At 46.0% G+C, this 24,049-nt stretch overlaps 3 long non-coding RNA genes and 1 pseudogene across 5 annotated transcripts; all 4 read right to left on the bottom strand.

The window, feature by feature from the left end:
- Positions 1–964: 964 nt before the first annotated feature.
- On the bottom strand, positions 965–6,401 carry LOC123102820 (uncharacterized). Of its 3 annotated transcripts, XR_006449400.1 has the most exons (6): positions 5,949–6,401; positions 5,728–5,858; positions 5,436–5,631; positions 2,798–2,960; positions 2,518–2,711; positions 965–1,461 (listed from the first exon to the last, which is right to left on the bottom strand). It is a non-coding gene; the product is annotated as an uncharacterized lncRNA (long non-coding RNA). The 3 variants fall into 3 exon arrangements; XR_006449398.1 differs by having other exon boundaries at positions 5,436–5,858; XR_006449399.1 differs by having other exon boundaries at positions 5,436–5,853.
- Positions 6,402–10,748: 4,347 nt separating this feature from the next.
- On the bottom strand, positions 10,749–11,446 carry LOC123106776 (beta-1,2-xylosyltransferease XAX1-like; annotated as a pseudogene).
- Positions 11,447–20,805: 9,359 nt separating this feature from the next.
- LOC123106775 (uncharacterized) lies at positions 20,806–21,462 on the bottom strand. Its single transcript, XR_006451475.1, has 3 exons — positions 21,402–21,462; positions 21,206–21,315; positions 20,806–21,061 (listed from the first exon to the last, which is right to left on the bottom strand). It is a non-coding gene; the product is annotated as an uncharacterized lncRNA (long non-coding RNA).
- An 81-nt stretch (positions 21,463–21,543) lies between these two features.
- Positions 21,544–23,682, bottom strand: LOC123106774 (uncharacterized). The gene is made up of 3 exons (XR_006451474.1): positions 22,634–23,682; positions 22,399–22,520; positions 21,544–22,296 (listed from the first exon to the last, which is right to left on the bottom strand). It is a non-coding gene; the product is annotated as an uncharacterized lncRNA (long non-coding RNA).
- Between the last annotated feature and the right edge of the window lie 367 nt (positions 23,683–24,049).

The following is a 24,049-nucleotide window of genomic DNA, read 5'->3' as shown; positions in this document are numbered from 1 at the left end:
TTACGGAAATTGGAGAATTTTTTTGAGAAACTTTTTTTGAACAGATGTCTTTTTTGATAAAGAAATTTTGATTATTTTAAGTTTTTGTACATTTTAAAATGAAAATATTTTTTTTTGAAAAATTGGAACCTTTTTAGGAATTTTGAACATTTTTATAAGTGAACATTTTTTTAAGTGTAAACATATGTAAAATTGTGAACATTTTTAAACTATTTTACTATGTCAAATTTTTCTACAGATAGTTGGTTGTTTGCTTGGGAAGAGTTTATCCTTTTTCTTAAAAAAGATATTGCTAGTAAACATACCCATGCATTGTAACGGGAAAAAATATCACATGTATTTAACCCAATAACGACATCGCAACATATATGGTGTTGGCGTCGACCAGCGCAAATCCCCCTTCTATTTGATCAACCTCCGGCTTGATATCGCCTGAGCAGCCATGTTGTGAGTCAACGTGTTTGCCATGCAAGCTCTACCCCAACCTTTTCTTCTAGCCTCCCGTGTCGCTCCTCATGCCGCGCGTTGCTGTCAGCACGTATGCCTCCTCAGTTGTTGCTTCGTGTGGATTGCTGTCTCATCAAATTTGATATTGTCTGCTCAATCCTGGTCCGTTATTTGATTCACGAGACCTAAACCAGTAGTGATTACCAAAAATACTTGCTACTACGTAAAGATACACTTGACTACTCATGTACGTGTGTGATAAGCACCGGATAGCACTTGCTGAATATCAATTATGTAATATAATGAGAGTATTCATCTTCGTCGTAAACATACTGGCCATGAGAACATTTTAAGCACTAAGGGAATATATATGTTATAATGACACAAAGATAGAACAGTATATGGAATACACCCTTGCATACCTCTTTTCCTTCATCTACAAAGGATACCCTCGGATCTGTCATCGTTATTGGACTGAGCGAGGAAACAGTTAAGCATACAGGAATTATCTAATTAATGGAGCGATATGTAGGATCACATACTAATAAACTTGGTCAGTGTCATCTACACTCGGTCATTCAGTCTCCCCCTCATTAGATTTTCTAAAAGAGAACCTTCTCTGTGAATTCTATTAACAGAAACCAAAAGTTCATCTACAGCATGAAGAAAACTAAAAAGGGAAGAAGAAAACAGAAATAGGAACATCCAGGTAACCCTAGAGGGCACCCAAAACCCACAGATATCTAGGATCCGGGGTTTGCCCTTTCAGCAGCTGCGCAATAGAAACAAAATATTTCATCGCTAGATGAGAGTGAACATACTCGCAAAAGCAGTCACCAACAAGCAGGAACAGTCCACAAATGGCAAGAGTGGCTTTAAAGTTTGATTCCTCTGTTCACTTTAATTGCTTTTAAGCTGCCAGTCAAATGACTCCAGGTCGTCCATCTTTGAGATGCTCGAAAGACATGATTTGTCACTTGCTCGAAGAGCTTTACTCCCCAAATCAGCACTAATCTGCAAAATTGATCATCAGTTTAACCAAATAACAAACCACATGAATCAGAACAAAAGTATCAGACACCGCATTTATTCTCAAAACAGGCCTCATTCATAAACCTCCAAATTGTCAATACAGCAGCCAACCCCACTGCAATACAAAAAATTGTCTTTATTTTTTCAGTCTAAACCCTCAGAACCTAAAGAAGTCATGATCAGTATAAGGTACAGTTTTTCAGATTAAAAGTGAATTGCAAAATGGTTGAGATCAACTAAGTAGCCCATCTCCGCCACGTAACTAACATGCTTTATTGTTGTTCCACAGTTGAAAAGTATCTCCCCAAAGAGTCCATGTAAATCGCACTGATTCCCATATGATTTTAGGTTTAACGTAGCTGATTTGAACATTAACAAAACAATCACTGAAATAAGACTGACATACTGAACAATATGCTCGGGACAGATTCGGTAAGAGAAGAACAATCAAATAATATGACTTGTACCATTCACACTTAAAACTGACTAACAGAAAGGAAACCAGGAATAATTTTCCAACAATGTAATCATCAGGGATTCAACATCAAACACAGCTAACCCTACAGTTTGCGCTCAGTATGATCAATACGAATTCGACATGACAACCACAATTGAACATGACGACTTGCAGAATTCACACATAAACTGCATAACGGATAGGAAACCATCTTAATAAAATGATATAAACTTAACATAGGAGATTGGAAGATGGAGAAGAAAGGGTCAGGGGAGAGGTTCAATTGGGTTGGTGCCTTTTTGAGATCAATATATGCTCCTATACCTGGGTGGAGATGTCATGACCTCGGCGGGGATCCGTGTAGGATTACGGGGCGCAGACGCGGGGCGCCTCGGTGGGGATGTCATGATGATCAATTGTATTTTACATACGGAAGGGGATTTATTCGGCCAAGAAATAAATAACTAAAAACTTCAGTAAAACTAATGATAGGTTATGATGCATGGTACTGATTAGACCACATATATCAATGTACATACTTTTTTGTAGGCGCAAAAAGTAGGAGGTAATAAGCTACGTACCAGGTTGAAGCTCCCTACACATCCAAGGAATAAGGCCATCACAATCATCTATATTCAGCAAGTGCACACAGGCATCAGAGTTCTTGCCTGATCTTGACATGCCGCCATTCTCCGGTTACATATGATGTAATATGTATTCCGTCCCAACATAAGTGGGATGGAGGGAGTACTTGTTTACGAAGAACAATTTTCTTCTGTAATTACAATGCACGCACATCTTAGATGAGGTTCAACTGAATCTCAGTTCTATAAATTATGTAAAGATGCGAATTGGTGGCACCTTATTCTTCTTTTTCTTTTCTCTGGACGGGTTCCATCTATTCGTCTGGACCATGCACCATCTCCCATAATTATGCCTTCAATCAATAAGCATGTGCATGCACAACCCTTTTGTCCCACTAATAGTTGTAGCAGCCCATGAGCCGTACCTGATCACCTTGAACCTAGTATGAAAAAGCAAAACATGTGAAGAATTTCTTCGTAATATACATGAGAAGATATATATACTTCTTCCTATTCCTTGACTGAATATTTAGCACTGTATTTTTTTGTTTGACATTCGGACCTTCACTTCTCATTCATTATAATCTGAATGATGCTCATAGTCTATTATGTTCATAGTCTATTATGCTCATATGGTAGTCCGATTGAATTCCACCATTTCAATTAGTCTCCAGAAGCATCTTAAGCCACAACTACTTATTAGTCAGGCCTTGCAAGATATTACGTACTATATTTGTAAACTAATATAAGATCTTTTAGATCACAGTTAGTTTACAGAGGGAGTACAACTCTCGCATATTTGCACATGATGATCTCATAAGAGGAGGAAGAACACATGCCTGCAAGGACAGATGAGACGCCCAGGGGATCTCGTGCTTGAGAGCTCCTAGTCAAATCTACGATGTTCCCCTGAGGGAGAGAGTCGCGGATAGTGGACTCCTCTTCCCCATGAACCCCACCATCATACTTTCTCCTCCCTCTTCCAGGAAATCCACCTCAAATTCCATGGATTCCTAACGGGGGTCGCTCAATTGACGGCTGGTTGCTCGGATTGGGTGCCGCGAGCTTGAAGATTGCAGGAGGTTGAAGACCGAGGAGGCTCAGAGTGGCGCCGAAGAAGACGGGGGCAGGTGCAGAGGGCAAGGAGATAGGGTGATAGACGACCGCGGAAGATGACCGGCCGCGCGTGCGGTGGCGATGGCGGCGGCGGTGCCGTACGTGTGTAGGCATCGAGGAGGAGAGGCTGTGCTAGTGGGTTTCTTTTTATAGAAAGATCTGCTCCCCCGTGCGTCAGCCCAACCCACGAACGAAACGTTTTTTCACCGTTGACATCGGATAGAAAAACAATGGCAACATTAGTACCACCTCGCGTATATGTATTAAATTCAAACTGAAAGCGTAAATTCATAGGAAGAAAGCGTGTTGTGACGGTGAACAAGAGCCCGTGCGTTGCAACGGGTTAAAGAAACCACAAAAATTTGATGGGCCAAAAAAATACATTAGCAATTGTAGGAAGTAAAACACATTTATAGAAGGACCAACATCCCAAATAATAGATCTTCAATCAAATTTCCAATAGTCAAATCATCCTCCGACAACACTGATATGGAAAGCTTAATTAGATATTTTGATGGCAGATTAATTAGAGAAATATTCAACAGAACTCACAACAAAAACCCAAAATGTCAATGTCCACCACTGTGTTGCATAGCTATTGTTCTTTTGGGATCATCATTGCATACTTTTAGAGCACCGTAATGCTGGCTATCACCATACTTTTTGATGATTCAGTTTATAATGCATGTTCAGAAATGCAAGCTCACCTTCTCCATGCATGGCCTCAACCGAGACTACGAGTCTACGATTGAGGAACAAAAATAAAAGAAGACCCGATCATCAGTTGAATAAAGTAAGTACATGTGAACAATATAAAATTGACCAGAGGTATATTCGGCTATCTTACCGTGAATAAAGAAGACCCAATATGAATTGCTACATATTTTATGGGATTGGAGAAAACAACGGGGTACACATATGTAGGCACCACAACTGCTCCTGATATGTACCACGTCCTCCTTTACCTCTCTGCCCCATCCAAGCGCATCCCATCTAAAGCACCCCGCCGGCTTCACCCTCAGCCTGCGCCTCTCCGCTGCCTGGCTTTCATAGCTGGCCGCGGCGCACTGCACGAGCAGGCCGTCCTGGTCAACACAGCAGCGCGGCCGTGGATTTGATAGCGCCTCCCAGGGCCTGAAGCCAAGTGCACCTGACCATGCAAACATTGCACCGGCACATCCTCGAACCAGCACCACCGCCCCCGACATCACCCATCTACTCACTCCTAATCCTACTTTGCTAGGTGCAGCTAGCATATCTATTCATCTGTATGTAATTAAGCTAATTGATAACTGAAGAAAGAGCAGAATATATGAAACTACAAGAATTACTCCAGCATCATGTCCAAGAATTACTGTAACCAAGTTCAAGCCACCATGTTCAGGTATATGTAGTCAGCAACATGAAATTTCCTGGTTCAATCCTTTTCTAGTAACAACAAATTTTCAGAAAAATAGACTGAAACATGGGCTTGTATCGCTGATTACCTGAAACATAATGCAAAATACATAAAAAAGCATACAAAGTAGTTGGTTTAAAGACTCTAGTGCATATCAGCTAAGCTGAAATTATGAGCAATCGGAAAAAATAAACTGAAACAGGGGTAGATTCGAGGGGGGCAAATCAGTTGCATTCATTATACAGCAGTGCAAACAAAGGAAAATCAGATGAATTCACCGATCATACAGTGGTCTACCAACTACAGTAACATCAAAAACAACTACTTGAGGAACACAGGCACCACAAGTTCACAACCAAAGCAGCAGGGCTGTTTTTGAGGGGGGCGAGGCATTACATACCTTTGCTGTAGCCGCGATATTAGACGGCTCGACAGATGTTCTTCTACCTCCGGCGAAGTCGAAGGCGACATGATGCTTTTCTCGTCCAAGTATTTCGAGATTTGATGGATTTTCCGGTCCAAGTACGCAACCTAATGGAGATTCCGGTCGAGGACCCTTCCTTCTTATAGGAGGGAAGTCCAATCCGGGTCAGGCACTCCATTGATTTGTGTTGGAGAAGGACAGTAGGACACGGTCACGAATTCAATCCAAATCAGACACGAAGCAGGATATCGGAGATTAAGAAGCTTACGTCGATGGAGGCCTGATTGGTTAGATCGTAGAGGACTGGCAGTGGAGACTCGATGTTACACAGTGAAGCGAGCAAAATCGACGCCAACCACCAATCTGTATCATCCCATTCCCAGGTTGATGAAATCTATGCTGGAGATTTTGTAAGGATCAGCATTCAAACACAGAGCGGATCGAATAGGGCGAACGAAAGCGAGCAAGCGAGTAGAGAAACAGACTAACTTTTGCGCGATGGCAACGCGGCCCTCTCGATGACGGCCGGGCGCACGGCGGCAGCCTCCTCGGGGGCCGTGAGGCGGGAGGGCCATCCCTTGAGAACCTGGGGGCCCCACGTCTCACCGACGGCGGTGAGCTGCATGACGCAGGTCCAGAGCAACATGGTCGTGGCGGCGCGCACCATCCAGAGCTTCATCCGCGACCGTGCTGCGGACGACGACGGCGCTGGCGCACGGCATACTCACCCTGCCTCCTCCACGAATGCTCTCCCTCCACCAGCAGTTCGAGCGCTCGCGCAGGGCGCGGTAGCCGCCGGCGACCGCGCAGACGAACGACGACACGTAGGTGGTGTGGAGGCATAAGTCGGAGAGCGCCGCGCCGCCCTTCACCTTCTTGTCCTCCGCCGCCGCTCTGGAAAGGAAGCGGATAAGATACACTGAGGGGAAGGAGCATTGCGGGTTGAATATTCCAAATGACAGGGGTTTTATGCAAAAACGAATAATTATTTTTAGCAGATTTTTGGGCCACTGCCCAGCGGATGGACGGACGGGCTGAGGCCCAAGTGGCAACGCTTCAGCCATGTGAGACGATCTTAGGGCAAGGCCCAGCTAGTAGTGCGGACGACAGGTCATGTATGTACGAAAATTTGGCGACGTGGTTCCCCGAATTAGTACCATCTCGCATATATGTTTTTAATTTAAACTGAAAGCGTAAATTCACAGGAAGAAAGCGTATTGTGACGGTGAACCCACGGAGTTAATCCGTGCTTTATTATTAGAGATAGACTGGCACAAGTGCCCGTCCGTTGCAACGGGAGCTGTGTTTTGATTTTTGGTTAAAAAACGGATTTAAGCTAAATTTTGCCCATTTTCGCCTGGGACGGAAAGTAACGAAACCTTTCGGCCAAAAAATATATATATTGGTGAAATTTCGGCCACATCGCTTGGCGAGTCTCCCTTCCCCCAACTTATAGTTCATGGGCCTGTAATGCTCCTAGTATTAATTGATATTTCAAACGGGCAAGCACAATCATAAATCTAAGATCTTAAAGAAATACCTCATTAACTAATATATAAATACAACATAAAAATGTCAAATATTTTAGCCGCATTTCTATTTTCTTTCCCTCCAAAGCAACATTCGTAAAAATATTCAAACGACAATCAAACTTCCTTCTTATTTAAGTAGCCTTACACAATCCTTCCCTTTTAAGGATCTGACCTATTTGAATCCTTCCTTATTTCTTGATCACACAATCCTCCTTCCTTTTAACTATTATTATTTCGGCTAAATTTTGGCCATTTTGGCTTGTGGCGAAAATACCTTTCGACTGAAAAATATATATATTTGTCAAATTTGGGCCACACCGCTCGCGGGTCTCCCTTCCACACAACTTATAATTCATGGACATGTAATGCTCCCGTGCGTTGCAACGGGAGAAAACCAAAAAATAATAGGATACAGAGCCGGCTTTGTAGTTGGGTTTAGTGCTTTTATGGAAGGCTACCATCAAGATGGGCCGTTGCTAAGGAGGAACTTAACTTGGGCAAGCAGAGATTACAATTGAGAAGGGCAACCCCGAGGGAGGTCAATGGCACGGTTGCAAGCAATGGCAACAAAGTTGTTCAGCTATCATCAACGCAACAACGTGCTCAAAATTTTCAAGACTACTATTTTTGTACCGAGTGAATTTATATGTATCGTAGTCAGGAATAATAAAGTTTAAGAATATATATAATACTGACAAAATAACAAACATACAACGTCCAAAAGATACATTGGTACCTGACAAAGTGACGATCATCATGATAATCAAAATAACAAACATATTGTTTCTCATACAGGTTACTGATCTATTAAGATGATCGTACCGCAGAGAAAGAAATCTGTGTACCGGATCATCTTGAGATGCAAACAATATATGCTAGCACCTGTTAGAGACACCTGATTATCCATTTTCCTAGTATCGATACTTCATTCGTTTCTATTCGATGCCGATAGTCACAAAACAGTTTCTTCCTGTGGTTAACTGCTTAAAAAGCAATATCGTCCCATCTCATTAGTTGAAGCTTATTAACGACTCCTAGTATGAGAGACCAAATATCAAACTGGGCAGGAGTTGTATAAACATCTACTTTAGAAGATCATGTGCATATACATACCTGAAGACGTGAACTCATGCCCCTGGTTGTTGGCTTGAAAGATCGTCATTTTCCTACAATCACCAAATAGGATTAACCGGTGTCCATGATGGTCGGCTAGGTTTGTACGTATGAGTTTTTCATGTGTACGTATGTGTTAGAAGGGAGAGAGGAGGATTTGGTGGAATAGTTGTTGTATTGCTTGAGCCTCGTGGGCATATATATAGGAGTACAATGATCTACTTGGAGTACAAGGCAAGTCAGAATATTTCCTAGTCTAACCTATGTTTCCTATACAATCACGTTACTCAACATCCCCCGCAGTCACAACGGTAGCGATGCAGACGGTGAGACTGGAGAAGAATCCGAAGGCAAGCCGACGGACACCCCCCACAGTCGTAACGGTCGATGCATCGCGGAGTTGTGGCTGGAGTGGAAACCAACGAGGTTGCTCAAACAGGCGGTAGCCCTTTGTGCCGTTTGTCGATGTAGCCGAGAGCGTGGGTGGTGGAGCCGTGGTCGAGGTAGCCGTGCGAAGAATGCCGTGGTCGATGTCGAGTCGGGGTAGCCGGTGTCGAGGAAGTCGCCGTGGAGCCGCGGGCGCAAGGGGGCGCCGAGTTAGCATGGGCGCAGTGGTGTCGAAGTAGTGGTGCGCCAGGAAGTAGATGGTGTTGACGACGCGTCGCGGCGGGTGTGCCAAGCCCGGGGACACATCGTGGACGAAGGCACGCACCGGTGTTGCCAGCACCGGGCATGCGTAGACGGACGAAGACGAAGTTGACGAAGCGCCGCGCCAGGCTTGCCAGGCCCGGGGACACGTCGTGGACGAAGGCACGCGGCGGTGTTGCCAGCACCGGGCATGCGTAGACGAGGGACCTGCACGAGCTGTACACCATGTCGGAGAAGTCGGAGAGGCCAGCAGAGAAGGACTCGACGACGGTTGCGGCGCCAATCGGCGCGGGGCCAATGTCGCCCGCGGTTGTCGGAGTAGATGAAGCGGTCGGGGTAGATGACGGCGACGCTGGCGACGAACTGGTGCTGGACGAAGACGAAGAGGGTGGACGGGCGGCGGCGGCGGCTACAAAGGTAGCGGCGGCGGCGGCCAAAGAAGAGCGGCAGCGGCGGCCTGAAGGCGGCGGCGGCGGCTAGGTTAGGAGTGCGGCGGCGGTGCTCGACGTAGGCGAAGAACCCTGACAGCATGACGAAGACCGGCGTGGACGGTGGCGTTCCCGCGCCAAGGGAGACGGCGCGGCGCATACCACGGGAGGTCGACGCGCGGTGACGGCGGTGGACCGCGGGCCGCGGCGCTACGGCCCGAAGGGGCGACGCGGCGGCGGTGGGCAGGTCGGGGTGACGACGGAAGACCTCGGGACGGTCGCAGGGACCGCGGGCCGCGGTGCTATAGCCCGAAGGGGCGGCACAGCGGCGGAGCGCGGGGTGGTGCAACCGCGTGGACGGCCTCGAGACGGCGGCGTGGACCGCGTGCCACGCTCGCTACGGCCCGACGGGGCGACGCAGCGGCGGCGCGAGGGTCGGTGCAGCCACGGGGACGGCCTGGAGTGGACGACCTCGGGGCGGCGGTAGACCGCGGGCCGCGGCACTACGGCCTGAAGGGGCGACGCAGCGGTGACGCGGGTCGGTGCAGCCGGGAGGAGAACCACGGGGCGGCGGCGCTGCGGCCCGACGGGGCGACGCAGCGGCAGCCCGTTGCTCGATCGACGGAGGGGCGCGCTGAACTCGGAGACGATCTTCACGGGACCTGCGAAGGCGCGCGTAACCGACGGGCCAGGTCGGTCGCGCGGCGTAGATGAGGCTGATAGCGGCGGCGAGCGGGTGATCAAGCCGATCGCGCGCGAGGTCGGGGACACCGCTCGGTGAAGGCGTGGTGGCGGCGGAGTCCGAGATGAAGCCGGTGGCGGCGGGCGGCAGGGCGGCTATGATTGGCCGCCGCATGGCGCGAGGCCGCCGGGTCGGGGTGATACAGGAGTCCCGGTCGGAGCAGGCGGTGACGGCCGGCGTAGATCGACGGGCGGGCCGTCGCGCGAACGGCGGCGGTGAAGGGCCGCCGCATGATGCGAGGCCGCCGGGTCGGGGCGATCGGCGGGTAGACGCGTGGACGACGCGTGAGGCCGCCAGGTCGGTGAAGACGCCGGTGTAGTCGATGCCGAAGTCGGAGTAGAGGCGCACGGGGTCGACGGCGGCGGTGGGCGACGCAAACCGGATCACAAAGACCGGAAAACCAAAAAGTAGACGCCGATCAAAGCGACCGGCAAGAGAGAAAACCCGGATCAAAGGATCGGGAAAAAGACTCTCTAGGGCAGCCGGTCAACACGACCGACGGACGAACCCTAGGTACGGGCGGCGCAGCCCCCGGCGGCGGTCATGGAGGCCGACCGCCCCGGGGGCGACGCGCGGGTGCGGAAGCGGCGGCGGCTAGGGTTTAGGATCGACTTGCGATAGATACCATGTTAGAAGGAAGAGAGGGATTGGTGGAATAGTTGTTGCATTGCTTGAGCCTCGTGGGCATATATATAGGAGTACAATAATCTACTTGGAGTACAAGGCAAGCCAGAATATTTCCTAGTCTAACCTATGTTTCCTATACAATCACGTTACTCAACAGTATGAGCCGGAAATGACAAGGGAGACGATGGCGCCGCCACCGCTACTCCTGCAGCTTGTCGATGACCTGGAGCAGGAAGGGGCGGAACCTGGTGAGGTTCACCTTCACGTCCTGCTTCATGATGGTCTCGGTGAGCGCCTGCCACCCCTGCTTGTGCAGCGCATTGGGGTCGTTGAACACCAGGTGCTCCCTCGGGTACTTGTCCTTGAGGCTCGTCTCCTCGACTCTTCCTCGTCGACATAGTACTCCACGTACCGGAGCTGTATGTCCCGCGCCGGCTGCCCGTAGAAGTTGGTGGCCATCCAATCCATGTCCCCCCACGGCACGATCTGCAGCACCACCGCCTGTGTCGGCTGGAAGATCTGGTTCGTCAGCCCGGCCACGTGCACCGCCAACAGCACGTCCACCGCGTTCACCAACGCCGCGAACACCGCCACGTGCGCCCCCACCGCCGCCACCTCCTCCAGGTTCAGCAGCTTCCGCGTGCCCCCGCCGGAGATGACCAACATCTGCGGCCGCATCCCCGGGGCCTTGGTCGTGGGTTTGAAACTCACGTGAAGTATTTTTTGCATCGTTTTTTTTCTTTTGACCAGGCCCCATCACGCGGTTGACAAGAACGATCAACACGGCCCAGTCGAGCGAGCCAGAGGGACAAAACAGCGACTTATATGAATTGACCTACGCGATCAATGAACAGTTTTTTAATACCACCTCGCGTACATATTTTAAATTTAAAGTGAAAGCGTAAACTTACGGGAAGAAACGTATTGTGACGGTGAACCCACGGAGTCAATCCGTGCTTTATTATTAGGGAGAGAGGAGAGACTAGCACAAAAGAGCCCGTGCGTTGCAACGGGTGGAAACAAAAAACCACAATCCCCTAACCCAATAACTATGACTCCGGCGCGTGGAGCTCGTCGTTGGCAAGTTAGCCGTCGCTCACGATAGTGAATTCGATGATGGAGTCCCTAGAGCAGAGATGCAGAGGCTGTGCGGCACGGGCAGGCGACCTCGTCTTTGCAGAGGCGCGTGCAGTCCTGCCCAGGGTGGTGGGTTGTTGTGGTGGTCGAGGAGGACGCGTGTAGTTGTTGGGTCAGTGTCGGCGGCTTGGAGGAGGAGGCAGGCAGCGGCAGGTGCGGATGGGATGCGTCCTACTTAGGCGTGAAGGTGTAGGCGGCCTCGTAGGGGACGATGGAGGGGACACGGGTGTTGCCGTAGAGCGTGGCAACCATGGCGGGCGGGCGCCATCCGTGCATGCGAAGGAGAAGAAGGTGCCATGAATCGAAGAGGCTCGCGTCGGACACTGCCACCCCCACCTGGCCATGGTGTGAGTGTGCGTTTGAGACACCCAGTGAGGCATGCTATCGTTTGCAGCAGTGCCTAGTCATCGCGTACCTGGTTTTTGAGGTGAACCGCACATGAGGCAGCTTTTTCTCGGCGCGCCGTACGCGAGCCGGCGGGTAGGAGGCAACGCGTAACTGCAGGGCAGCCGCAACTGTTCGTGTGCGAACAGTAGGATGGTGGCGGTGGAGAGCTGGACAAGCGGCTATGTTCAAGCCGACTAACGACGGACGCATTGACGTGCGGTGGATTCGCCACTGCAGGCTGCAGCCATGGATGGTCCTCCGCTCCTCCTCTGACTATGATCGCAACCGGATCCTCCTCCAAACTTGAGCTCCATCTTGCCCGTCACGGCGCAATCATCCACGACACCAACCATGAAAGCTCCCTTTGCTGGCTTCGGCCTCGACGCCGGGCCGCAGCGGTTCAGGGTGCCTGCCATGCAAGCCCCCTCTTCCCCAACGCCCCGTAACCCCTATCGTGTCTTCCCGTAGGTTTCTAACGTGTCGGCCGTCTATGCTTTCCAACAAAATCTGAAGGTGCAGGGGCTATCGCCGGTGGCTTTTGAATCCACTTTTAAGATCTTTGGTGCTTCCAGGATCCGTTGGCCTAATACAACTTGGTGAAGAAGCCGGACTTGAACACGCTAGCGATCCTAAAGGAACGCTCCTCCGTTTTTTATCAAAAACTGACTGGATCAGAAACAAAAATCAGAAGATCGTAAGGCCGCGAACAGGATGACGACGTATGAAACTTTTTCTGGACGGGCCCAAGTGGATGAGAACGTTTTCCTTTCTCGCGTTGTACTCAAGCTGGCCCAATGACCCAACCAGCAGACCGAAGTTAATAGGAACGCATCGAACGTGATGCTTTCAAACGAAACGGGATGGCGACGTATGAAACTTTTTTTGAACGGGCCCAAGTGGATGCGAACGTTTTCCTTTCTCGCGTTGTACTCAAGCTGGCCCAACAGCCCAACCAGCAGACCGAAGTTAATAGGAACACAACGAACGTGATGCTTTCGAACGAAACGGTTTTAGTACCACCTCGCGTATATGTTTTAAATTCAAACTGAAAGCGTAAAATCACGGGAAGAAGCGTATTATGACGGTGAATCCACGGAGTCAATCCGTGCTTTATTATTAGGAAAAGATAGCAAAAAGGCCCGTGCGTTGCAACGGGTGAAAATCAATATCAGATGCCCTTGTCGTTTCGCAGCTTATCCTCTCCCCGCCTTTGTCCATGATAGTTGTGATGTCTACATTATCGCAATGCACCAAAATGTGATCAATCCCGAAACGATGCATCGATCCATCACATAACACACTATCTATGTAGGCTAGCATTAGCCGACAAACTCAGGTGGAATTAGTTTTCATACATGGATATTGGTACTAATAGCTAACGACCAACAGATGAAAAGGTTGAAAATATCACTCTAAGGCCGGCACCAACAAGAGCGTTTAAAATCTTGAGCAAATTAACATGCACAATCATACGGCCCAAGCAGCTACATTGTGTATTCTTTTTTCAGTGTCCGACTCTAGGCTATGTGTCGATGCCAGAAAAGTAGCCAGGACGATGCAAAAATTGCCAGGATTTTATTCCTAGTGCATGTATTGTACGAGCCCTAACCACGTTTCAAGTGGGAAAAATACTTTTAATTTTTTGGAAAAACTGAGATGGCTTTTCTGAACTTTTCTTGATCTTGTATATCCATATGGCAGGGAGCCTCCCAAAGCTCACAAGCAAAAGAGCAATTGCGGCAAGGAAACATAATTTTGTTCCGTAGCGGACATCTTGCTCTGAAGATGAAGTTCCTCGATCTGCATGGATTTGTTTCATTGGAAATTGAGCGTAATAAAAATAAATTTGCTCGTAATCTAGCTAATATTAATTGCTAGGTAGCACCGCTAGTTGGTAGCACCGGTTTGAACACGTATATCTAAATTTGTATTAACGCAATATAACACTATTACATTTATCCCACGAATAAATATGTTTATTGGCAATTGGTGTAGGCAAGCAGCTGGTCGACACAACCGATAATGAAACCAATAGAAACAATGATGACTTGAAGAGGACGTTAGGGAAGTGGAAAAATAAAATAAAAAGCGCATAGCCACGAGTAGAAAGAGCGCTTTTTCTCTCCTTCATTTCTTAAAACAAAGCGGCAAAAATAGGCCACGGGAAGTCTGCGGACGTGGACCAGGCTGGTCATTGTGATTTCCATTCATGGACCAACGTGTAGAGCCTCCCCATGCAACGTATAGGCCTTCCTTTCCTTCCTTATTACCTTTTTATGCGGATTTCCTTCTTTCCTTATCCCTTTTTTTGTATCCCCTTTCTTATTTACAAGGGTGCATATACATATTAGAAGGCTTCCTCTTTCCTTTCTCTTTCCATCCCTTTCCTTCCTCCTTATTTCTGTGACATTGCTTCTATTTTCTTCTTTTTATTTTTCATGTAATTAGCCTCATCTCATCCTTCTCAGCGCGCCCTTTTCCCTTCTTTATTATTACTATATATCGATTTTCTCTTCTTCCTTAATTCGTTCCCTTATTCTCTAGGCGGCTTGCTAATTTTAGATTATAGACATATATAAATTAGTTGAATAGGTTGTAAAGGAGCGATGTGGTACTATTTAGTAACGAATCAAATCCTTGTTTTGCACGCAATCAGGAGTTGGCTCAGTTGGGCATGGCCTTTGGGAGAAAGTAGGCAGGTCAGGAGTTCGACCCCTCGTATTGGCGTTCAGGGTTTAGGGTTATTTTTAGGTTGTTTCTCTAACGATCTGCTGATGGAGTGGAGCAAGACCAGCCAAGGCCCAATAAGACTTCGTGGCCCAGGTGGGACGCATACCACACATAGCGCTCATCAATCGTTTTTTCAGAAACACAATGTGCAAAAAAATTAGTATAGTACCATCTCGCGTATATGTTTTAAATTCAAATTGAAAACGTAAATTCATAGGAAGAAAGCGTATTGTGACGGTGAACCCACGGAGTCAATCCGTGCTTTATTATTAGGGATAGATTATTATTATTACTAGCAAACATGCCCGTGCGTTACAACGGGAAAAAACAAACACCACAAGTTCTAACTCAACCAATTGAGCATAGCGTAAGACCTCACCTCCATGCCCCTAACCAAATAAACATGAGTAAGACCTCACCCTTAGGTCGGCGTTCTCTATTTGAACATGACACTGGAATCAAGTTTCCACTTATCCACTTTTCCACCCTCGTCGTCGATAGCTGCCCTGCCAATTGTTACTAAGCAAGGTTGGCCAGGCCCAAGAAATGGATGGTTTAGCATCCTTCGTGTTCAGCTAGACTAAGAACGTTGGGCAAAGAATTATTATCATTCGTATTGGCGTTCAGGGTTTAGGGTTATTTTTAGGTTGTTTCTCTAACGATCTGCTGATGGAGTGGAGCAAGACCAGCCAAGGCCCAATAAGACTTCGTGGCCCAGGTGGGACGCATACCACACATAGCGCTCATCAATCGTTTTTTCAGGAACACAATGTGCAAAAAAATTAGTATAGTACCATCTCGCGTATATGTTTTAAATTCAAATTGAAAACGTAAATTCATAGGAAGAAAGCGTATTGTGACGGTGAACCCACGGAGTCAATCCGTGCTTTATTATTAGGGATAGATTATTATTATTACTAGCAAACATGCCCGTGCGTTACAATGGGAAAAAACAAACACCACAAGTTCTAACTCAACCAATTGAGCATAGCGTAAGACCTCACCTCCATGCCCCTAACCAAATAAACATGAGTAAGACCTCACCCTTAGGTCGGCGTTCTCTATTTGAACATGACACTGGAATCAAGTTTCCACTTATCCACTTTTCCACCCTCGTCGTCGATAGCTGCCCTGCCAATTGTTACTAAGCAAGGTTGGCCAGGCCCAAGAAATGGATGGTTTAGCATCCTTCGTGTTCGGCTAGACTAAGAACGTTGGGCAAAGAATTATTATCATTCGGCTAATATAGTAGGGAAAATCGAGTAGTTCGTGTTGGACACACCATGAAATTTGAGTCCGACTCCTCATGTGTTGTGACTGGTGGCACTGGGCTGAGTGAGGCTGGCTTCTACGTGACGATGTCTAGCAGAGGAGCATGTCAATGACCGGCATCTGTTGGTCGACTCGGTCATACCAAAGACGCAATGGAGAAAAAAAACATCCAATGAAGTTTCCTTAAAGTTTGAACATATATTCATTCCCGGCATTACACTGGCGCTTTCAATATTATTATTCAGTCTTAGCAATCTGTCTAAATAGCAGCCACCACGTATAGGCATGGGTGGCTCCTAGTTTAGGAATCTATTTAATTAGCCCACCACTTAAATAGAAGATTAATCTCTACGTACGGATATCATGGAAATTTGGCACAATTTTCCCTCAATTCTCGTTCCTTTAGGAATCTGTTTAATTAGCCCACCACTTAAATAGAAGATTAGCCTCCACATACGGATATCATGGAAATTTGGCACAATTTTTCCTCAATTCTCGTTCCTTCCTTTATTATTTCTCTCAGTCTATATTATTGACTTTTCCCTCAATTCCCGTTCCTTCTTTTATTATTTCTCTCAGCCTATATTATTGACTTTTTCCTCAATTCCCGTTCCTTCCTTTATTATGTCCTCAATTTTCAATCCTTCCTTGAATTACCTTTTTTATATTTTTGTCCCTAATTTTCCCAACAATTCTCAATCCTTGCTTGACTTACCCTTCCTGTATTTCTCTATTTTTCTGAGAGATGCAGAGTCATTGGGCCAATTTGTGTGCATGTGTTTTCTCATTGCGGCAATATAATCCATCGAGCAGCCAGGTTCCACGTAGGTGCAGTTTTTACACATATATTTTAACTGGTGATATGCGATGTACTAAAGCGATGTGGTACTAAACAGAAACGTTCTCTAGCTCGGTTGGCTGCAGCCTTAGAAATTTCCTACGAGGTTGTGAGTTTGATCCGGTAGCGACACAATTTGCCACTGTTTTTTTGCCTTTCCTGGTGTAGGTGGGCCGGCTTCATGAGGCCCAAGCGGGTGCGGGGCGGATGGATGCAGGCCCAAAAAAAACGCACCGTAGGGCGCACGCTCAACGACAACGCTCAAAAAAATTACGTACGCAAGAAGTAAAAAAAATAGAGGATGACGATGAATCCGGAGACTCAATCCGTGCTTTATTATTAGGGAGACTAGCACAAATGCCCGTGCGTTGCAACGGGAGAAAAGTTGATGTGTATTCGATTATGTGCAAAACACATCAGTTGTTCATAAAAATTGTGCATGCAAAATATCCCTTGTTTTGCAATGGACATTATAAAAAAGTTGAGAGTTTGTGTGGTACTCGATAGTTTACCTCGTCGTGCATAGTCTGCTTTTGCTTCCCTTATCTTCACTTTGGTGTGAAACTGCTGGCATGCAATGCCGATCCTTAAAAAGATAGAAAATGATATAATTTGGATATACATGTGACATTGTCTTATAAAGTTTTCACCTGATTATCAATCAAATATATGCCATTTCCATATATTGCACAAGCAATTGAGGAAATTTATATTACTGGGTTTGGATCAAATCTACTACCTTTGCTTTCCAAGAAAATAACTTCTTTGAAATGCATAATTACGACTCACATGATGCTTAATGTGAGCAAATCTTTTTATAAATCTATGCAAAACCAAATTACTAAAGTTACTTATCAAGATGTACAATGCAATTTCAAAGCGGGAAATGAAATATAATTTGTACGGAATGGGCGCTAGCATTATGAACTTATAATCATGGAAACGACTCGGTCATCAGATTATAAGTTCATTCCATACCGAACCAGACCGTGCACATTTTTATTATGAGAAGGGGTCATTTGAGCCTATGAAAACACGATACTATGTTTAAATATAAATCCCTACGTCGTTACATTCTAGTTAGGATTAGCAATAGGTGTAATGAGGCCTTGTTTTGACATTGGGTACCATATGCAACTCTTTGGGCTTCTATTGAATCAACAAATTGAAAACAATTTTTTGGTTTTTACGAAACTGGGTTCCTTCTATGTCTTGTATATTCCATAACCGGGGTCCAGCTATCTGCGTATTTGTCTCTTAGTGAACAAATGGAACTGATATAGCACCATCATTTTTAGGCCCTGATTACCCGCGCACATTATTGGTAGAAGTGTTCTAGCAAAAGAGCCCGTTTGTTGCAACGGGCATAAAATAAATTTCAAAGTTCGCGTGATATTGGAAAGTACTAAGCTATATCTCTCTATCCGTTATATATATTCTTCCTCGTCTTATCATGAATTCATTTTCATACTTGCCCACTTTGAAGATAAGATGACCGGTTAGACAATAAAGTGTTTACATTGATTGGCGCTCTTTTGTTCATATGGTGTGGTCAGCAATAGGAGCACACCGACCGCGCCAACGCAACCACTTTCCTCGACGCCATCATCAGGGCTCATGGAGGACCAGGATTGAGGCACCCAGAAGAAATATCGTTTCTAATCAATCCCAAGATATATTTCTTGAAGAACCATGATCAGCTAGTCCACAATAGAGCCTCAAATATCATTTTCCTTTAATAAATATTTCTTTCTAATATTTCCGTCACACGTATTTTAATTACTGTAAACACTAATGCATTCATTAACATTAAACCATGGTTCTTCAGTGTTAAAAAAAACAATGGTCCTACAAAAAAATACTCCCTCCATTTCACAATGTAGTGCTTCCTTTATCCACGTGCCTCAACTTTGACCGTAAATTTAACTACCAAGACCGATTGCGGCGGGAGCAAAAATTATATCAGTGAATTCGTATTCGAAAGAAGTTTTCAATTATATAATTTTTTCTCCCGTCGCAGTTGGTCTCGTTGGTTGAATTTATGGTCAAAGTTGGACCTCAGAAAGCGCGGGCGCACTATATTTTGAAATGGAGGGAGTAGCAACCAACTAATAGTACTCCTCGATCCAAAAAAAAAGAAGAAATTGTAGAGCGACACCAACAGCTTCTAATCGGTGCGGCCATCTTTGATTAAAAAAAGCAGCATCTAATCTAGCCCAGCCCAGCGAGCAGTGCGTCCTTATCTCCTCGCTCCACAAGCTCGCCATCGCTCGGCCTTTTATCCCTCCAGCGCCGCCTACGACCTGGCTCCACCTCGGCCTCGCCGCCCGCACCCTCATCCTCAATCTCCCCTCCCTTGCTCATCGTCTCCCAGCGGGGGACCGGCGAGGTGAGTGTGCTCCGCCGTCGCGCCTCTCTCCCACTCCCTTTGCTCTTGTCTTTCTGATCCCCCCTCTCCCCTCTCTCTCTCTTCTCCGCGCCCTGCCAGGTGGACGTGCTACATAGGGAGGCAAAAACGAACCGTTCCTTTAGTACTACATCGAGCGTAACGTACAGGGCGAACCATACGGACGGGCGTTTGACGGTGAGACCAAAAACGGACGAAATTACAAGGGCCTTTTTGCAAAACGTGCGTGACGATGAATCCAGAGACTCAATCCGTGCTTTATTATTAGGGAGAGACTAGTAAACATGTCCGTGCGTTGCAACGGGAGAAAAATAATAACATCACAACCCATCACTGCACACACAATCTGCTTCATCCACTTGAACACGGTAATCAATCCGTCTCGTAGTTAGCCTTCTTCCCGCCATTGTTGACATTCACCTAGTCGCAACGTGTCTGAACGTGGTTAACCTCAAGGCGATGAGCTCACCCACCACACTGTCATTAAACCACACCAGCACAAGAGAACATTTTTTATAACTTTAAAACCTAATCTTGTCGAGCTAGACCGTGAGGGCTGCCTTCCACGAATTGCTTCCTAATGTTCGTGATTGTTACATACTGAAAATTTTCTCACAACCAATATTTGTTAATTTGGTAAAATTTGTATAATATCAACCTTCAAATTTGGAGTATAGTAAATGAAAAAAAGATGAAACATAATTGTTTGCAACAGAAATCTAAATTGTTAACAAATCACCTAATGATATACACATTTCCATCTATAAATCTTCAATACATATTACTACAAAAAAGATCATCTGCCCATTACGAACAAACTGAGATTTATCAGGAAACCACTCAGGAGTGTAGTACAATTTGTTCACATTGACAACATACTCTCCGATTTGCTCTTGAGAATTAAGAACGATACCAATACAAAACTTATTTTTTACATCCACATGAAGCCAATGGTAGTGATACAAATAAAAAAGCGGCTAATCAATCGGCGTAACTACCGCTCGCCAAAGTACGACTCGCACGCGAAGCAGCCTCACCTTTCTTGGATATGGCATCAAGTTCATGATCGATTCCTACGAACTTCACGACAAACCCCAAAACTGCATAGATGTTTCTTTCGTGAAATAAATGATAGATGCAATCATGAGAAGATCGTTACTAAATGAACAGATAAATAAAGAGGATTTTAAGCCTGTGCATTGCAATGGGATAAAATGGTGGGATGCAGAACCAGCTCTATCATAGGGTTGAGTGTTCGGGGTGCAGAAGCAGCTCCGCCTAGGGTTGAATGTTCTTAGGGGAGGGCAGTAGCAGCAGATCATTTGAGCTAGTTGAGACCAGTGCGTGTGTGTTTTTACATTTTCTTGATAGTATATTTGTATTTTCAATAGTAACTTATTGGTATTTCTGGTGCAAGCAATAAATAAGCAGTTGCAAGCACACCAAATACATACATTAATCCACTACTCAATACATACTGGATCACAATGCTAAAGTCTGTTTCTTCTTACTGAGTTTACATCTTTTTTAGATGATACAAAGCATAGCACGTGCTCTCAGGCGAGAGCATAGAGCATTAGTATTGGTGTGCATATGACACAATTACACGACAATGCAACGGACTTAAGCATTAGTAGTGGTGTGGATACTACACAATCACAAAATGTAGTACTGCAAGCCAGTGCACATGTATGTTTACTGATAGAATGCCAAACATATGCATCTCCGTCGGGCATTTGTGCTAGTAATGAGAGAAAAAGGGAAACTGAATTAGCGTACTATTAACATTTAAGCACTGAAAAAAGAGGAAAAATAGATGCGTGTGTAAAAAAAAGAGGGAAAACTGAGACACCAGTAGCCACCTCATTGATGACGCTAATTATACCTGAGAAACCATTTATCCATCACATCTCCAGAATCTGCAAAGGACCCTCGTGCAGGAGCAAGGGAATCAAGCTCATCGAAGAAAATTACTCATGGGCGTGCTGATCTAGCCTGAAATGGATAGTGAAAACTGAAAACCCGAGTATATGTGCATATTTCATGGCAATTACAAACATGGCTTGTGCAGATGGATATACCTTCTTAAAGATGTCCCTGATATTCCTCTCTGACTCTCCAACATACATGTTTATCAGTTCTGGACCTTTTACGCTAAGAAAGTTTAATGAGCATTGCTTTTTGCAAGTAATGTCTGAAAATTCTAAAGAAAACATCCTAGTAAAGTAATTTAATGAGGAAACATTGGTTCAGCAAGAAGGAAAGAGCACAAAGAGCTGTGAAAATTCACATCAAAGTAATTTGATCTCACAAGAGAAGTTGAACAAGCTAGCTAAGCATAGTGGCAAGCTCATGAATGTATCGCCCCATCTGCCTGCATGAGATGGGCTGCAGAAAATGCATTGATTGTATCATGGGAATTGGGGCTACATCAACATACTGAAGATGTATAGATAACTGAAAATATATATCAACCTATCATGAGTGTGAGAGAAGTGAAAAACAAGGAATTGGTGGTAAAAATCACCACCGTTATAATTGTCATTTATGATCTTACTGAAAAAAGTACCAGGGTGAGCAATCAAAAAGAAAAATCATGCATACTAATAGGAAAATTGCAGAGCCATCATTAAACCTATATTTTTACGAATGTGAATAAAAATGGGAAGAACAGTACCAATATTTTTTGCTGAAATTAATGAATGGATTGTCCCAATTTAACTTGGAGGATGAAACTTTCCAAGTTTGGATGCCCCAAAATTGTACAGAAACTAAATCAATAAAATGGTCGTGCTAAAAGACATCATCTTTGAGAACTCCTTTATTCAAGGCAGCCTACTGGGTGTGCTTGAATTGGACCAGGTGATGGGCAGCAGCAACGTTTGCAACCCATAATTGCCCACCTCATGGTTACTCACCTCCATGCAAGAACCAAGAACCAACACTTCTGTACATACTAATTACTCGATACATATCCTATAACAAGTTAATGTTATGTCATTATAAAACTTGATAGAGTCTAGTAATACTTGGATGGAAAAATAAATGCTCTGCAAGCATACAGCTGAAGCAGAATACCTTATCAGACATGACTCTCTTTCTATTTCGCAGGTAAGTTGTGACAGCAATACAGTAGCCAAAAGTCAAACCCAATGAAGGTAATAATAAGTATGCTCCCCTCAGAAATATAACCTAAGCTCCTAAAGAAAAAGAAGAAACAATGGTCAGTCTCATGCAAGAAATTCTAAAGAAAAAGATGAGACATACTTTCTCGACCTTTGGAAACAAAGATGCAGAAAAAGGAGGGACATACAAAACTTATACATGTGGAAGTGCCATCAGATAGCTAGCTGGATTCCCTACTCGTCAGATCCAGTGTAGTGCAACGATGTCATTTGGGGGAGTATATCCGATGTTTAATCAACAGCTGACACTGAGCTTAATTTGGTTGAGCAGGAGTGTTTGCACTGCAGCCTTGTTTTCAATCTCTGCTCATACTACCATTCCCCTTCCAAAACTAACCATCCTATCAACAGTACTGCCAATGTTGCAATCCTTTTTATCTGAGCCAACTGCAGTTGAACCTTGGGCAGAGTCATGTGTGTGGCCGCCCTAATTGAGCATCAAAGCTGAGTCCAGCATCTGTCTGGTGCCACAGCCGCCTCCTTCTCAGCACCGTAGCGGCTGTGCCTCAGGTACCATCCCTTGTTGCGTCCGGCCATGATGATGGGCCTCTCGCTCTGTCCGTCACATGGCCGTTGCCGAACACAGCAGCACCATTGGGAGGTTCAACACACTGGGAGGATTCTAACAACCGCACGATCCAACCTTCTCAGCTCCATGCCCTTCACTCATCAAATTCAATAGACCTACGCGATCTAAAGACGACGGTGTCCTCTAGTGCAGCTGCTCTTGAGTCCGACTGCGTCGTCCTTCTCAAGGCCTTCGACTAGCGTCCGTGGATTTTCCGTCATCTCCACTGTCCCTGACCTCTACCTCCCAGACCTCATCGGTGCCGTTGGGGCGGCGGCACTTGCCCACGACTGGGGCTTCTTCCACCTCGTCTTGGGGATGTGGAGCTCCAGCGGCGACTATTGAGCCTGCCAGGTCGACGACGGCGATCACCTCCAGCGGCACCAGATCAGCGCGTCTCGGGATGGCGGCGCCTTGAGGAGAGAGGAGTGGCATGGCACCACGACGCCTGCAACCGCCGCTCAGGAGGGGAGGATCGAGCGAATTGAGACGGACGAAAAAAATTGGGTGGAGGAGAAGGGGCAAGAGCAGAGGAGGGAAGGGGAGGAGAAGAGGGGCGGATCGAACCCTAGCTCGCAGCACCGGATCGAGCGTCGCCGGATCGGTCGCCTCCTGGGATCGGGAGGTGAGGGGAGCCCATGCTTCTGTGTGCTTGAGGACTACGGGTTGGATATTGGATACTACAGGGGGAGTTTTGGAAACAGCCTAAATGAAACGTTTTTATCACTTAATAAGAATAGGGAGATATTAATAAGAAATGACTGTGGGTTCAATAAAAAACAAAAGGACTTTTTTGCAAAAAGCCTACGACGGTGAACCCGGAGACTCAATCCGTGCTTTATTATTAACCGTGCTAGCACAAATACCCGTGCGTTGCAACGGGAGATAAAAAACCTCACTTCACTAACCCAATGGCTCAAGACTTCCTCCTCTCCCCATGGCCCATCACCAGACATGACATCATCAAGAAACTCCT

Source organism: Triticum aestivum, chromosome 5A (assembly GCF_018294505.1).
Source record: "Triticum aestivum cultivar Chinese Spring chromosome 5A, IWGSC CS RefSeq v2.1, whole genome shotgun sequence".
Lineage (NCBI taxonomy): Eukaryota > Viridiplantae > Streptophyta > Magnoliopsida > Poales > Poaceae > Triticum > Triticum aestivum.
Note: the sequence above shows the minus strand (reverse complement) of the source record. Positions and strands in the feature narration are given on the sequence as shown.